General features: G+C 40.2%; 1 protein-coding gene across 1 annotated transcript in view; it reads right to left on the bottom strand.

The window, feature by feature from the left end:
* LOC128886794 (uncharacterized) overlaps positions 1-15,658 on the bottom strand; it is a 58,785-nt gene that overhangs the window by 30,565 nt on the left and 12,562 nt on the right. The gene's annotated exons all lie outside the window — the stretch shown is intronic.

Genomic DNA, 15,658 nt, shown 5'->3' with positions numbered 1-15,658 from the left:
ATAATAAACATAAATGTATTACTAAATACTTAAATTAATTAAATTAAATAAATTACTTAATAAAACTAAATATGAACAAGACGGGAAAATTAAACAAGGAGAAGTCGAAGATGTCAAAGTAACCGCTTAACTGAACCATGTAAGACACGCTATTGTCCAAAGTACAATACCTTGGAAGGTAAACACCCTCGGGGCGCAATTCCTCTATTTACAGACTCGCGTCACAAGCAATAACGGCGTAGATAGAATATACCCCAGAGGACAACGGAATCGAGCAGAACATATGTATACCGAATGTCTTTGATCTCGGAATCGTTTACTCGATTATTGAATATAACTTAAACTTCTTTTTCCCACATTTAGAAAAGTAAATAGATCAAAGTAATAAAATCTAGGTAATGAAAGCGGAGATGATTTTTCTTTTTCAAATGCACTGTTAGTTGAAAATTATTTAAACTATCAACAGGTATATTCGAAAAATTAATTTATTTTTAATATTAACATAGGAACGTAAGGTTGGAATTTTTACAGAGAGATCGTTTGAACGACACACGGTCTGAACTCTAAATATGACGACCTACTGTCCTACTGGTGGAGGAAGAAGAATCAGGCACTACGGATGAACGTTTCACCGCTTGGCTCGACGGTAAATTAACAGAAAACGCTTGGGACGGACCGTTTCTTCCTAATTTCGGTCCAATTACCCTGAAACTGAAGTCTCTCTACGGTGGAAAATTAGAATCGTCCACAACAATCCTGCTTGACTTGACCACGCTAACTACGGGGTGATTCACCTGGAACGGAACACCTCAACAACTTCCTTCGTTTTTAACAAAACTGTACTTTTCTCGTTCTCATAATCATATAAAAATATGCATTAATTCGGTTGGATGGCTTTAGTTTTCCATTGCTTTTTTACTTCAAGGAAAACCATCTTTTAATCAGACCAAAAGTGATGTTATTTGCAAATGTTCTGTTTGAACATTTTCTGAATGTTCAAATTTCCCATGTAAACCGTTTCCACGTGTTTCATTTGGAAGGCGACCGTGAAAAGCGAGATAGAAACGACAAAATGGCACAGCTTGAACGCTCTCCAACGGAGCAAAGGTACCTAGACTGGTCCTGACTCTCGAGAAACACGTGTAAACGCGAGCACCGCTGTCTTCAGCAACCAAGAGACAGTCTCACTATTTCACGGGGTGGAAGCGATCGCGAGAACAATGTCTGTCCCCCTTGGCTCCACAGAGAAGTTGGCCGAACGAATGTCTTCGAGTGCCGCAAGAGGATCCCCCTTTATTTTTGCCCTCGAGTGGCCGGGAACCCCTCAGTGTCGAGAACCAGATCTCTCCGCGACAGTCTGTCGCCATACGGTGACCTCAGAACGGGAAACGAGGAATCCTCTTTAAAACTCTATTGCGTATCAATTTTATTTTATCTTTTGGAAAAAAAGATGTAACGCTGACAAGTATACCTAACTCTTACTTTACGTATTTTTTTTGTTTACAGGAATTCGAAGTTACACGGTTCAAAAATCTCCCGAAAAGTCTCTAAATAGAATACTGCATCGGGATTAACTGCTCTGTATATCTCATGCGAACGAATAATATATGTAACTGATTTCCGATCTAAACAAATTTTTGTATGTAAAATTGCTATTTGAGACGAGTGAAGTAGTTTTCACGGAGTAAAAGAATGTTCGTGTATAATATGTAAAAGCAATTCAAGTTAGGAAAATCATACAATGCATCAACAATGTAAAGGTTCGATAATAAGTTAATTTGATCATATGATTAAATAATTCATTTTATCCTCAAACAGTTCAAATAAAATTTGAACCGAACTCATTTTTACGTATCATACACTCGGTGACTTTAGCGTCCAAAGTTTAGACCTGAAGATTCGATGAAGGAAGTAAAGGTCGACCAAGACATGGGAAAAAAACGACGACGATGAGAAGGTTCCCTTCGTTCGTTCTTTCTTTTCTCAGTCAATTTTTCGAAGCGAAATTTTCAACTTGGAGACAGGATGTTCCTGGTCGGAAATTTGATCGACCAACCTTTCTGTTTACCGTCGTTCATCCGGCCCGAGTCGAGCGGAATAAAGGTTGCCTCTGAGCGAACCTCGCGCTGAGAGGAAATAATATCAACTGACTTCGGAATTATTAGATCGCTTCACTTTGATATATATCTCTTGAGCGACCTTGATCTCCAGAAAAAGAACGTCTTCTGCCATTTTGTGAGAAACGAGTTTATCCTTTTTACTACAGTGGCAGGCTTTGCAGATGGTGGGTGAAAAACGACCCACGCTCGAAACTATTATAGAAAAAGAAATGTCGATAACACGAATATCACGAAGAAAAATTAACTAAAAAAACATGTTTGTTAATCTCAATATTTGCTCTTTTGTATCGAACAATTTTCCCCTGAACACTTTCTCGTGTCGTCAAAGACAATTGAAACATTTTAGGTGGTCAAATATCTGTGTATGGTAGAGTACTCGTTTGTTACGAATGCAAACAAATTCCTAAAATTGATCCTAGTTCCACGGAGATTGAGAACATCTTTTACCTGCAACAAAGCGCGGAGATTCCAAGTCTGTGCACGACGCACATCCAGCAAGCTCTGCACGAGCGGCAGCAAGGTGTCCAGTTGCAGTCGATCATTGCTCAGCGCGACGACACCATTGCCAAACGAAACCGAGTGGGAAAACACAGACAGGGTCGATAAGAACGAGAAACCGAACGCGGGTGAACGAACCACTTCGAAAACACAAACGCCCAAGCACGGGGGACGAAAACTGTTGTCACGACGCACAGGTTGGCCGTGTCCCATGAGAACTGGGGCTTGGAATGTGCTTTATCGCTCTTGGCACCTGATATCGAAAGCTTATCTCGCTCGTGTCGCTTTTTCTGTGTGCATACGGTCGCCTCGCCTATCTTTCGGTGGAACGTCTACAGACGTGTAAAATTGTGTGCGTGCACTCGTGGCCTCTTCACAAGTCGTCGGTGTTCAAAGAGTGAAACTCGCTTCTATTCTCAATCAAAATTTCTACTTAACGTCCACGGAGCGAAATTCACGGTCTGAGAGAAATTCGTTTCTCGTTATTTCTTTCGTTTCTGTCGTCGTCTTCTTTTGATGAGTTAATGAAGGCTGGCGATTGAATGCGACCGACATTCCAACCAATTATCGTCGTCAGATTATTTTAACTGGTGTAGGGACTTGTCGAATTGTTTTCTATTCGAATACGGTGATGGGTTTCACTAGTTGGGCACAACTGGAGTACTTGATAATTCGAATGTTCAACTCCCTGAATATTTCTCGAATGCAGTTAGAATGCTTGAGTAATAGAGTACAATTAGAATGCTTAGGTACATTTGAATTATCCTACACAATCAGGATAGAGGAAATGTATTCTTTTAAATAGAATTTCAAATAATATTCTGAGGCAACGTCCACGAGTTCTGGAATAATAATAATTCGGTCTGAATACACCAAATGTATTAAAGGGAAACGAACGATCAATTCGACAGGGGCGTTTTCATCTTTTGTCGAGTCAAGATAAAGCTGCTACCATGTCGATTGGCTAGCGCTTACGTGCACGCACGTGGTCGATTGGATTGTTCTGTTTGCAAGGAACACGCGGTGTCCGTGCACACCTGACAGGACAAACAGCGCAAGCGAACGGACATGCAACCCTATCGATGAGTCACTGTGACAAATATACAAAAAAAACTATGGTAACCGATCGCTTCAAATTGGACTGCACTACACAGACATACCGAGAGAATAACATTACTTTTCATTTTCAATTTTCTATTCGTCATATTTCTAGAAAAAAATATTTCAAGAAATTCTAATAAATATTAGGCACAGGAAAAAGTTCGTGCGGTTTATTCGTTAATTGTAACTATACAGGATGTCCCAAAAATGTTGTAACATCTTGAAAGAGGTGGTTCGGGAGGTGATTTGAAACAACTTTTTCCTTAGCGAAAATGTTGTCCAAGGCTTCGTTGAGGAGATATTAAAGGAAAACACTGACCAATCAGAGCGCGCGTAGACCGTTAGAGCGGCCGCGGTAGCGAAGGCTATATACTAAGCGGCCGCGCTCGTACGCGAACAAGTGCCTCGACGCGTATCGAAGGACATTGGACGCGGCCACTCAGCGCGTAGCCTTCGCTACCGCGGCCGCTCCAACGGTATCCGCGCGCTCTGATTGGTCAGTGTTTTCCGTTAATATCTCCTTAACGAAGCCTCGGACAACATTTTCGCTAAGGAAGAAGTTGTTTCAAATCACCTTCCGAACCACCTCTTTCAAGGTATTACAATATTTTTGGGACACCCTGTATATCGATTTTCGCGTGGTAATTGGCAACTGTAAGACATGAATTTGGTTTCATTTTAAAGCTTGATCTTTGTAATTGGTATGCATGCTCTGTGAAGTTCAATTGTTTCGTTGTTGTGTAGCTATAGGAACAGTAAACACGGACAGCGAAAGAGTAAAAAAATTCGTGCTTTTATTCTTTACGAATTTAAACTTGACAGTATAGCAGCAAATGCAGCAAAACGCATTTGTAGCGTTTGTGGGGAAGGCGCTATTAGTGAAAGAACCGCACAGAAATGGTTTAAAAGGTTCAAAGAAGGAAATGAATCGGTAGATGACGAGCCGCGTTCAGGGTATCCATCTGTCATCGAAGACGAAAAATTCATCGAGTACGTAAGTTCAAATCCAAGAAAAAGATGTTCTGAGCTTGCTCAAGTATTCGAATGTGAAGAATCTACCGCAAGAAAGCGAATTCATTCGCTTAATTTTCATAAAAGATTGGGCAAATGGATACCGCACCGTTTAACGGAAGAGAACAAATACTCCCGACTAAACATTTGCAATATCCATTTATCGATCGAATTTTAACTTGTGACGAAAAGTGTGTGGAATATGATAATATACGACGGATCACACCACTGGGTTCAGAAGTGGTCATGTGCAACAGGAACCATACCAAAACCAAGTCTTCATTCGAAGAAGGTGCTGATCACTGTTTGCTGGACTACACGAGGTATCGTTCACGTTAATTTTCTTCCACGTGGCAGATTATTACTGCAGATACTTATTGCAAAGAAATTGATGAAGTCATTGTTGAAATCAATGATAAATGGCGATTATTTCGTTGAATAAACCTGATTTAAAACAGATTTGAGTATTTGTATTTTTCTCTGAAAATCCGTACGAACTTTTTCCGGTACCTAATACTTTAGGGTATCCTTATTAAGTGTCTTAAATTATGGTTTTAATATTAGTAACAGTTTAGTAGAATACGATTCTTTTCCATATTATACAAATTACTGTCTATTTTGTAAGATTTCCAAGTATTCAGCCTTCGTTTCTTACAATTGTTCGCCTTTCTATCGACATAGAGAACAGTTACAGTGATCGAATTATGTTGTTCGTCTAGTATCGGTTCGTAAGTGGAAACTGCGAATCTCGAACCGGGACGCCGTCACACGATGACGCACGAATTCTCGTTGATATCGCGCTCGAGTGACGACGTCACGATCTAGTCCGAGCAAAATTCATTTCGTTACACGAGAATCTAATGAAGTTTCCTTGTTTCCGGAATCCCTCGACTCTTTCGCCATCCGCCAACTTTTACTGTGTATAGCCACCTTCCCACGCGAGATACGGCATCCGCATGACTCAGTTAACCCTACGACTCCTCGCGAGGCATATTTAGCGTCGATCTCGATTTCTCGTTAATCACTTTATAATTGCACGTACAGTTATTCCGAACATAATGCTGGCAATTAGCAATGCACAGAGTGAACTGTTTGAAACTGAATACCTGGATAACTCGGTTATTTTCAAATGTAGAAAAGAATGTTTTGGAACAGAAATTGGACCGATGACAACGGTTTATCGCGTTGTGGTCGTATGTCGGGCTACACCCGACGAAACAAATTTGCTATACTGGGTGTAAGGCGGATCATGTTTGACAGACATGGTCGTAATTTAGCTTCAACTTGAGCTTTATTTAAAGTTTGTTGTTGATAAGCCAATGTTTGCACTAATCTATTCATAGATATTACATGGTTATTAGATACTTGTTAAAGGTTTCTTTGTTTTACACAACTCCCTAATTTTGGACTTCTATCGTCACGAGTCAATAATTCGTGTTATCATAACGCAACTCTGTACATTACATTTACATTACATTCCAATCCATGTTTGTCGTGGTCCACTGGCTCCTATTATAGCTCGGGTACATCGGCGTCGCTAAACCCGTACTGTAGCTGCGTATTCTAACACTACAGCCCCTGAGGTCTTGTAACTAGCGATCGAGAATAGTGAAAATGTTCTGTACGGCCAAAATAGTACAATAGTCTTGTCAAAAACTTTATCCCAATGTTTTAAAAAACATACGATTATCTACAAAGTTATTTTCCGAAATAAGATACCCGTGACGTAAAATAACCTGTTATTTCAAATAGTATTCAAAACTTCCAGTTAGTGTCTCATTGGATTAATATCAATTTATTTGTTTACTTCGAATGAAATGAGTCTATTTTGCGATGGTTGATAAACTGTTTTGAAAAACGACGACGAACAAGTCATCGTTCCGAGACATTTGATCAAAGTCCCGTTTCACTTTCGTCGAGGAAACGAGAGTGGATTCGCTGTTTGGTTTAGGGACGAGCAGGCTTCCGGTCGTCAGGTGCGCGCCCCTGCGATTCGAGCGACAGGAAACGCAGGTGTACACTGTCGGTGGATCCACCCTAACCGAGGTCGAACTAACCCAGTCTACGACCGACCCGTAAAGCAACTTTCACACGTGTGTCGTGGATTCTTTCAATGGTCGAGAATTCTAACAGTACTCGAACACTCAAGTATTCTATTACAATAGTACTCGAATCGATAAAGTATTTTATTAGCGTACGAATAATTTTATTTGAATACTTGTTGTCTTTAGAAGATTTTCCCCACGAAAAAAAAAGATATTTTAATAGATGGGCACTAGCGAATAATTCGAATAATATTCCAATAAAATAATTCGAATAATATTCCAATAAAATAATTCGAATAATATTCCAATAAAATAATTCGAATAATGATCGAATACCGAAGGAAATATTTGAATCGCTAGAGAATTCGAACATTCGAACACAGGAAGGTCCGACAAATCCTAGTTGAAGTGTGAATGAAGCTTAAGCATAGTTCTTTCCTTCGAGAGGCGAGAGGTGAAATTCGGAAGGGGATTTCGGATTCAGGGGAGCATATCACAATGACGGCAGGTTCGAATGAACAGTCGCAGGTAAGCTGCCCGTCGGCTTTTCTTCGTAAAGTTTCCATTGAAAAGACCGCCGCTACCACAAACGCCACGCTTAATATTAATGGGCTCACAACAGGACGCTTTGAATTGCCTCGAATCTATGACTGGAAGTTTCACTTGAGAAGGATCATTTCTGATTTTTAATAACACAAGTCCAAAAGAGCTACTCATATTTTTAGAATTTTTTTTTTTTTTTTGAAGAAAGTCATGCAATTAAATTAATTCATTATCGATACAATATTTTCAATTCGTGCTTGAACAGCATGATTATTTTTGTTCTATTTATCAAAATATAATAATTATTTCTGAATCCAAACAACCATCCCAAAGATATGTATGTGTTTCGTAAGTAAACAACGAGATAAAAAATGTTCAGAGATTAAACAAATTTTAGGAGACGATGTTTAAATGGCCATATATCTCTTTCGAGATTTTTTGAACGACTCGAATCGTCGCGTGACTGAACTGCTTGAAAACCTGTGGAGGCTGCCCGTCGATGACCACGCCGAATTCTTTCAAGATTTTCTTGAGCGTGGAACGCATTCACTGCACGTCCATGCACATGCCTGCTCGCCCCTCGAATCGTACACCGTGCTTTAAAGATCTCGGAAAAACGGAAATCCTAATTCGTGATTTCTCCGCGTCTGATTTACTCGACAAGGTAGCCCGCGCAACTCGATTGTTCTTTATTGAGTCACAATTTTGTTCCTTATGCGAGCAAAATTTCCTGACAGCAATAATAATTTATTTATCATTCGTTATTCCCTGTTTTTTTTTTTTTTTATTTATTTACTATTCGATTTCTCTATTGTAACAAAGGAAAGTCATGTGACGATAGACAGACACATTCAATTAAAAACATGAAATTTGATCCAATGCGTAATAAAAATTACTCTGGATGAGGATCATATTTCAAACCTTAAAACCAAAGTAAAAGATTAGGGTCTCCAGGCGGGAACTATTGAAACACGAGTTCGTCCAGGTCTATGGTACAGGTATGTCGTTCCTTCGAGAAACAATCGGGATCGTTACAATTCGGTTTGGTCACGCAACCGATTCCGATCTACCCGAACGAAAGGAAGCGAACCCTACGATATTACCGATTTTTATTGCTTGCGGACTAGCCGAGTTTACGGCGGCGACGGTCACAGTGGCTCGCCGTAATAAACTTTTAATTATGGCGGTCGTTTCAACCTTGACGATAAGTCAGTGATTCTCATTAGTCTATTCACACACAGATATGAGAGTAAAATATATTTTGTAAAATTTCTATTGGCAAACATTAACCAATTAATTCTTCTCGAAATAGCATTTCTTTTTCAGCTAGTCGAATGGCTTCAAGTTTCACAGGGAATTAAAGTACAGTCAGAAATTTGTTCGAAATCTAAGTATACCAGCTTTTAGTCTTACAATAGCATAGTATCGCGTCCTTCGTTAAATATTCTATTTATATTACCAACGACACACGACGCGGTTCGCCGTGACTGGCGTTAATAAAATACCCATCGATTTTCCACGAAAACATAATTGATCCATTCTTTTTTTTCTTCTTAACCGACGCAACTACCAACCTTGGACGTCGCGATCGTTTACGTTGGTCCAAGGATGGAGAGAGAGAGGGAGCTTGAATGCAGATTCACGGGGAAAAGAAGAGGAGCCGCCGATAAAATGCTCCACTTCCCAGGTGGCTGCGTCGTTGCGGCTCATTATGGCTAAAGATTGGAGAGTGTTGCAAGAGGCACATGGCGTTTAAGTACCGTTTTCCATGCCAAGGAAACCGCCCAGAACGTTCCACCACATTCTATTAATCGGTTTGATCAACGACCACAGTGTTAACGTCCACGCTCCTTTATTAGAACCTGTCTCACGATCCTACGGTTCTTCCATTGATCTCGAAACCTATTTGAGTGTAGTCGAACTTGGATTGTTGCAGAAAAACGGGGTTGAGAATGCCTACAATTATCGAGGTAACCACTCCAATAATAAGGAGCCCTTCTTACACAGTATATTTCTACTAACTATGGTCACATGATTCTACTACCAGTCACTCTGCTCCATAACATAAATCGTTGCTAAATAATCACCCTCCCCCAACTTAAAATAACGATGGGAGCACTTACCCAGCAATGTTCAACCAGAACTATCGACACTCTAAGCATTGATGTATACAAACCTGCAACAAAGTAGAAGAATATCGTTAAAATCAAATTAAATAATGAATTAACTAATATATTTATTTATTCGCGGAATGTACCATTTTATACGAAAAATGAGAAATATCCGATAAAGAGAATAAGATACATCAGGAGTAAGAGCAAGATGTGGCCGCATCTCGTACTACAAGCGCTCGGTTACCGAACTTCGAAGCGGTGCCGCGTGTGCAACGACGTGACACTCGTTAATACACTGTCAATTTTTACATTTTTCATTGTACCTTCTTAAGAGTATCATCAGTGGATTGGTGAGGTTTTTCTGATGAAAGTAAGTTCACACACGAGCTTAATCGAACTAATCTTAATTACGAGGCGTTACTGTTATCGGATCAGTCCCGTCGCTACTTCTATCGATCAACGCCCATTAAGAAACCAATACAGAATCGTAATCGAGACGAGTTCCATTGTGCACCGACTATTTATGGAATCGTCAGCCGCATTCGATCGTGACGAGGACACGATGACGAGCGTCACGCGAACATTGGTACCATACGAATCGTACATTCCATCAGGTTTCTCCTTCGTCGAACACAGGCGACGATATGTCTACTGAAAATCGATCAACGCGAGAGAGCAAACAAAGAATAGGTCGGATTTGTGATTAAGGCTGTAACTCAGCTGTTGCTTAACCTCGCTCGTTCATTATAGCATTGCCAGTATATTACACATAGGGCTGTTTTCACTCTTAAAACCGTTTTTGGGCCAAAATTGTAATTAAGTCTCCGTGAAGTTTATTTCTGCGAAAATTCCAATTTTTCTACGTGTATCGATTGCCGAATTTCCTTTGTAAGTTAAAATATATAATTAACGAAGCGAATTTCTAATCGTGGTAAGAGAAAGATGGCATTTGCATAGAAAGCGAGCCTCGTGGAGAAGGGCGGGACGACGATAGTAATTAATGTTTAATGCAGGAACACACACATGCGTGCACACGCACGAAAGCACTCGATTTCGGAGCTATCGAAGTTGCTAGTTGGAGAGCACAGAACGAAAGCGCCGCTTTAACGGTTCGAACCACTTTCGCAGAGGCCGCGAGAGTGCGGTGAACGAGCACTCGACGTGCACTCTCAACGTGCACGAGTACTTGCGCGCGCGAGTGAAAATGTGCAGAGTAATTCGACCGTTTTCCTCCGAATACATTGAACCGACGTTCGGAAATACAATACCAAACTCGAGAGCGCCATTATACACCCCAGTAATTCCCGCTTCCAAGACTATTTTTCTTTCGGATTCGAATAACGGAATCATTTCTGGAATTTTATACTCGACTGAGAATTGAATTTTCTATGTTTTGTTATCGTAACACCACGAGAGAATTCTGTAGACAGATTGGCGAGATTCCCCTGACGAGAATGACTCCAAACACGACCTTGTTTGGACTATTTTCGATTACACCAAATTCGTATCATTTCTTTAAATCATTCACCTACGTAGAATTAAATGTACTCCGAATGGGGTCGTGTTTGTAATGATTTTGTTGGCGATGGTCTTGCGAATTGATTGGTAATAATCTTATAAAGACATAATAAGCAAAAGGTAACATATTATTTTGTGTTATTGTTTTAAATTACCGAGAATACAGCGGAGAACTGGGATATTATTAATAACTCGTTTGTTATAGTAATATCCTTAGAAGTTTACAAATCAGTACACAAATCTTTAGTTCAATGTACGTACTGGTACAAATACTTTTCTTGAAAGAAAATCCCAGATGTTTCTCATTTCTCAACCAGAAACAAGATGAAACTGCAACAAGGATCGAATGATCACGTGCGTAACGAATGTGATGAATATCGAACGTGTTTAATATCAGCTTAATCTTTTTCTAATGTTATTCTCGTCGCGTGTCGCCATAATGGTGTCAATGGCGAGGAATAAATCGGTCCGCTAAAGACGCTTTTAAATGCCGACGAGCAAATGCGATCCAAGCTGATCGGAATTTTACAACGTACACGATAAGACACCTTATCTTCGTTGCGTAAACAATATTTATGTAATCGTATTTACCAAACTGAAAATAACGTACAAACATTTTGGAAGTGCAACGTGTTCGTGAATTTCATAAATCAACATTTTCGAATGGACGATACTTTCTGTAAAACGACATAGTTGGTAATTAAATTTATCGAGACCAAGTTCTATCAACCAAAACATGCGAAAGCTCTGCGTTTAATTGTAAGATGAGAACAAAAGATTACTAACAATAAGAAGAAGAAAAACGCATCGCCCTTTTAAGGGCATTTCCTTCGTCGTCGAGCTAGGATTGCATTTAACAGTTGCAAAGCGAACCTGATCTCGAACAAGGTCACAGGGATTTCCAACCGCAGAGAAGCAACGAACAATCATGTTTTTATAACAGTGTTTCGCATTGTACTCGAAAATCAGAACGGCCAATCACCGATATGGGAAGCAACGGTAGAGAAACTTTTCACGGAACCTCTTTACGATTGCGAAGGAGGAATTAATTCTCAAATTTGTAATTTATATTCGTAAGAGAGTATTATAATTTTATAATATCGTTGTAAGTGTATTTTCGATGGATTGCTAAGTTTTCCCAATAAAAATGACCCCAAATGCAACCATATTCCAATTATTGTTAATTACACATTTACTTTAATAATTTATGGAAGTTATTATTAAATTTTATCAATATCCTAGTCACTGTCTATTTAGTCGAGCTTCCCGATGAAAGCTCGCGCGAACTGAGCAATCCCACGTGAAACGGTGACAACAATCGCGAAACGAATATCTTCGATCGGGTATTTTGCAACTAAACGAGAATGTTCGCGCGGCGACGAACACGGGCGAATAAAAGGCGTCGAATGATGCGCATAATAGGACCTGGCGAACAATAGGAAAGGCGGCTGTGCACAGTCGATTCGACGATGGTAATACCGTCATCCTCGTTACTAGCAATGGAATCGAACACCCTCAGAGTAAATTTGAATCATGACGCGAGAGGCAAACCAATGGAATATTTGATAGGTATTCGAATACTACGAGTAAATCTCAAATATTTGAGTACTTTGAGAATTGAGTACTTCGACGAATTTAAATTTCTATGCTTCCGTTAACTATGCAATTTTTAAAGGGTGAAATATCGAACTTGATCCCAGCCCTAATGGTTATGTCGCCCTCTCACTCATCGTTACCTTCCACACTTTCCTCCCTGTCGCGAGTCCTTTTCTCTTTCATTCTCGTTTCCTTCGGCGTGTTTTTTTTTTTTTCTTTTTACTTCGAAAGCGGGATACGTGGTCGGAACAGGAAACGCCATGGGAGAGCGAGCAATCGGTATTCCATGGCCGTGTCACGGAGAACCACCACGAAACGCTATACAGCCGCGACGAGAACCGGACCCAGACTGCACCGTGTCGTTTCTAACGATGCAACGCGTCGCTCGATTTTCGTCAATCGGGACTGACGAACTCTGCTATCCATCGTCGAATCGAACAGGAAGCGAGCAATTTTGGAAAGACTTTCAGACGAGTGATTTAATAAGATCAAAGTCAAATCAAAATCGAAGTGAAATATTTTTACGATTAATTTGTTATAATAATTGTAGTTAATATTTTCGAATACCAGGTAGCCTATACTTTTCGATGGAAAGTAGAGAGAGAGTAACGAACTAAAATATAATATAAATATATATACATATATGATAATTATATTTAATTACATATACCTTTAGATATATGCATACGTATTACTCATATACCGTCGCCTTTAGACGCGACAAATTTCATTAATTGTTCGAATTCAACGAAATCGTAGACCTATACCTTTAAAGGTGTACAGTCCGAGATAATGCCGAAAAAATAAAATGGATTCTTTAAAATATCCCTTAAAATACAGGTATGTATACGTATCTATTCACTTGAAGCGTTATAAGCCCAATGAGGCGATTGAATTCGAAGTGAATCGTTCGAATTTGATCGGAAAATGTTGCAACCTGCACGATAACGCCACCCAAACGATAGCAAACGCGAGAAATACGCTTGTACGCCGATCGTACGAGCAATCTTATTCTGATCTCTGGGAAAAGAAAGACTTTCACGACGATAAGCGTTCCCGTGTCCGAGCCCAATGATTCGCGGTCTGGTGTCTGTTATCCGAGCCATGGATATCGATTTGCACTCACGAAATCGATATCGAGCCGATGCCCACCGTTCACGCTGCTGCTCGACGGTCGTTCGTACTCGCATAACATTTTTTCACGTCGCGCTACGGAGCGGATTTGCATTTGACGGAACAGAGAGCTCGAGGACTCGACCGTGTCGCCTTAAAAACAGCTCCTGCTGGCTTCGTATCGCGTTATCGGTATTCTTGTCTTCGCGCTTCTCTTCGAACAAAAATCGGCCATCTTCTTCGTTCGCGTATGCTTCACCTTCCTACACGCAACGTGTCAAAGTTTTCTATGGAATCACGTGCTTGATTTATTCGTACATTACGACTACTTTTATGGTAAACACAGACATACAGAGATCAAATTTGCTTTTCTTTGCAATTATAATTATTAACAGATTATAACATTGAAAACCTACTGTGGAGACCGATACCAGGAAGGACTATCAGAGAGACGGGAGAGGCCCGGTGAGGGGATGAACCATCCCACTCGAGCGGGATGTAAAGATGGGTCAGTTGTAAATAGAACGGCAAGCGACACACAGTGTACAAGTAAAATAAAGAAATAAATACAGAGGTATACAAGGGAACTATATTCATTATTACCACCCGTCACATCACACCTACTTTAAAAATGTTTTTGTCGTTGCTTTAAGTCTGGAGAATAAGTTAATTATTACCTCGATATTATATATAAAATTCGCTTAGAAATTACGTTACTTTTATACAGGCGTGCAGCGGACGCACGAAAATTAAAATTTGTTTTTTCGATTGTAATCATACATTCCACTTGTGCGTGTAGAAATGCATACCTTTACAATCTCAATTATTTACAGACAAATCACATACACGATTCCACTTGGAAAACAATTACGATCTTCATACGTATGTTCTCTGCGCGTCCTCTTACGAAGAATCGATTCAAATTAGGTGTCTTAGGTTCGTCCAGTCGTCTAAATTCAATTTCCTAAATACGATCGGATCGTGTCAGTCTAAAAACGTAAAATTAAATCTCGAAAACGATCGAGCGATCGCTTGGTTCGTTATTGTCAACGACTGCGGAAAAGGAAAGCCGCGTACGCGGCTGGTATTGGGCCAGTGAGGCGTCAACATCCGTCCGGTGGATAAACGAGAGCTGTCGAAACAGGAAATTCGTTACGGGCGCAATCCTGAAGAGCTCTCTCAGCAGACTGCATAAATGCCTTAGTTACTCTCGATGAAACTTGTTTATGAAATTTTTTATTTCAAACCCTTCCCCGCCCCTAAATTTTTCATTGGTTCGTAGTTACGAACTTCCTACCGCCACGACATAGCGTTAACGTTTTGTACTCGATTCGCCTGATATGACATGGAATATTGTTACTTCGAAAGAAATTGAATGAAATAGTTGTAAATTGAACAGAATCTTGTATACATATCTATCAATGAATTATACCAAATGTCAAAAGTTCATGACAAGTACTTTTGTTGGAAAAAAATACGTTGCCTCAAAACTGATGAAAGAAAAAAGAGTACCCCATTAATTACAATAAAGTATTCATTAATACAAAGACCTCGCACGTGTGAAATCTGCAAATTCGATACATAATGACGTTTATTATTATTGATTCGTTAAAGAGAGCCTGACAGGAGGAAAACTGGGACAGAGATCACGATTCGCAGAGAAAATCGAGCGTGCGGCCGAGAGAAGAGAAAAGGAGCGAGCGATCTACGGGTAGCCTAGTTTCGAGTAGCGCGAGGACGACGCCTCGCGTCGGCACGCTTCAGCACGAAAATCCGAAAGCGTTCGTTTCGAATTCATTCACGGCGTGCTCCCCGTTCAAAACTGACCCGATGTCAATGGACGCATTCATTCGCACCTGAACGCTTACCCTGTACCGTCTATGAATAACTTGCAGGTAATTTCCTTCCCGCTCGAGAACGCTCCTCGTGTCACCGTTTCGAATACGATGCACGAGAGAGAGAGAGAGAGAGAGAGAGAGAGAGAGAGAGAGAGAGAGAG

Source organism: Hylaeus anthracinus, unplaced genomic scaffold (assembly GCF_026225885.1).
Source record: "Hylaeus anthracinus isolate JK02 unplaced genomic scaffold, UHH_iyHylAnth1.0_haploid 11985, whole genome shotgun sequence".
NCBI lineage: Eukaryota > Metazoa > Arthropoda > Insecta > Hymenoptera > Colletidae > Hylaeus > Hylaeus anthracinus.
This window is presented reverse-complemented; position numbering and strand designations above follow the sequence as displayed.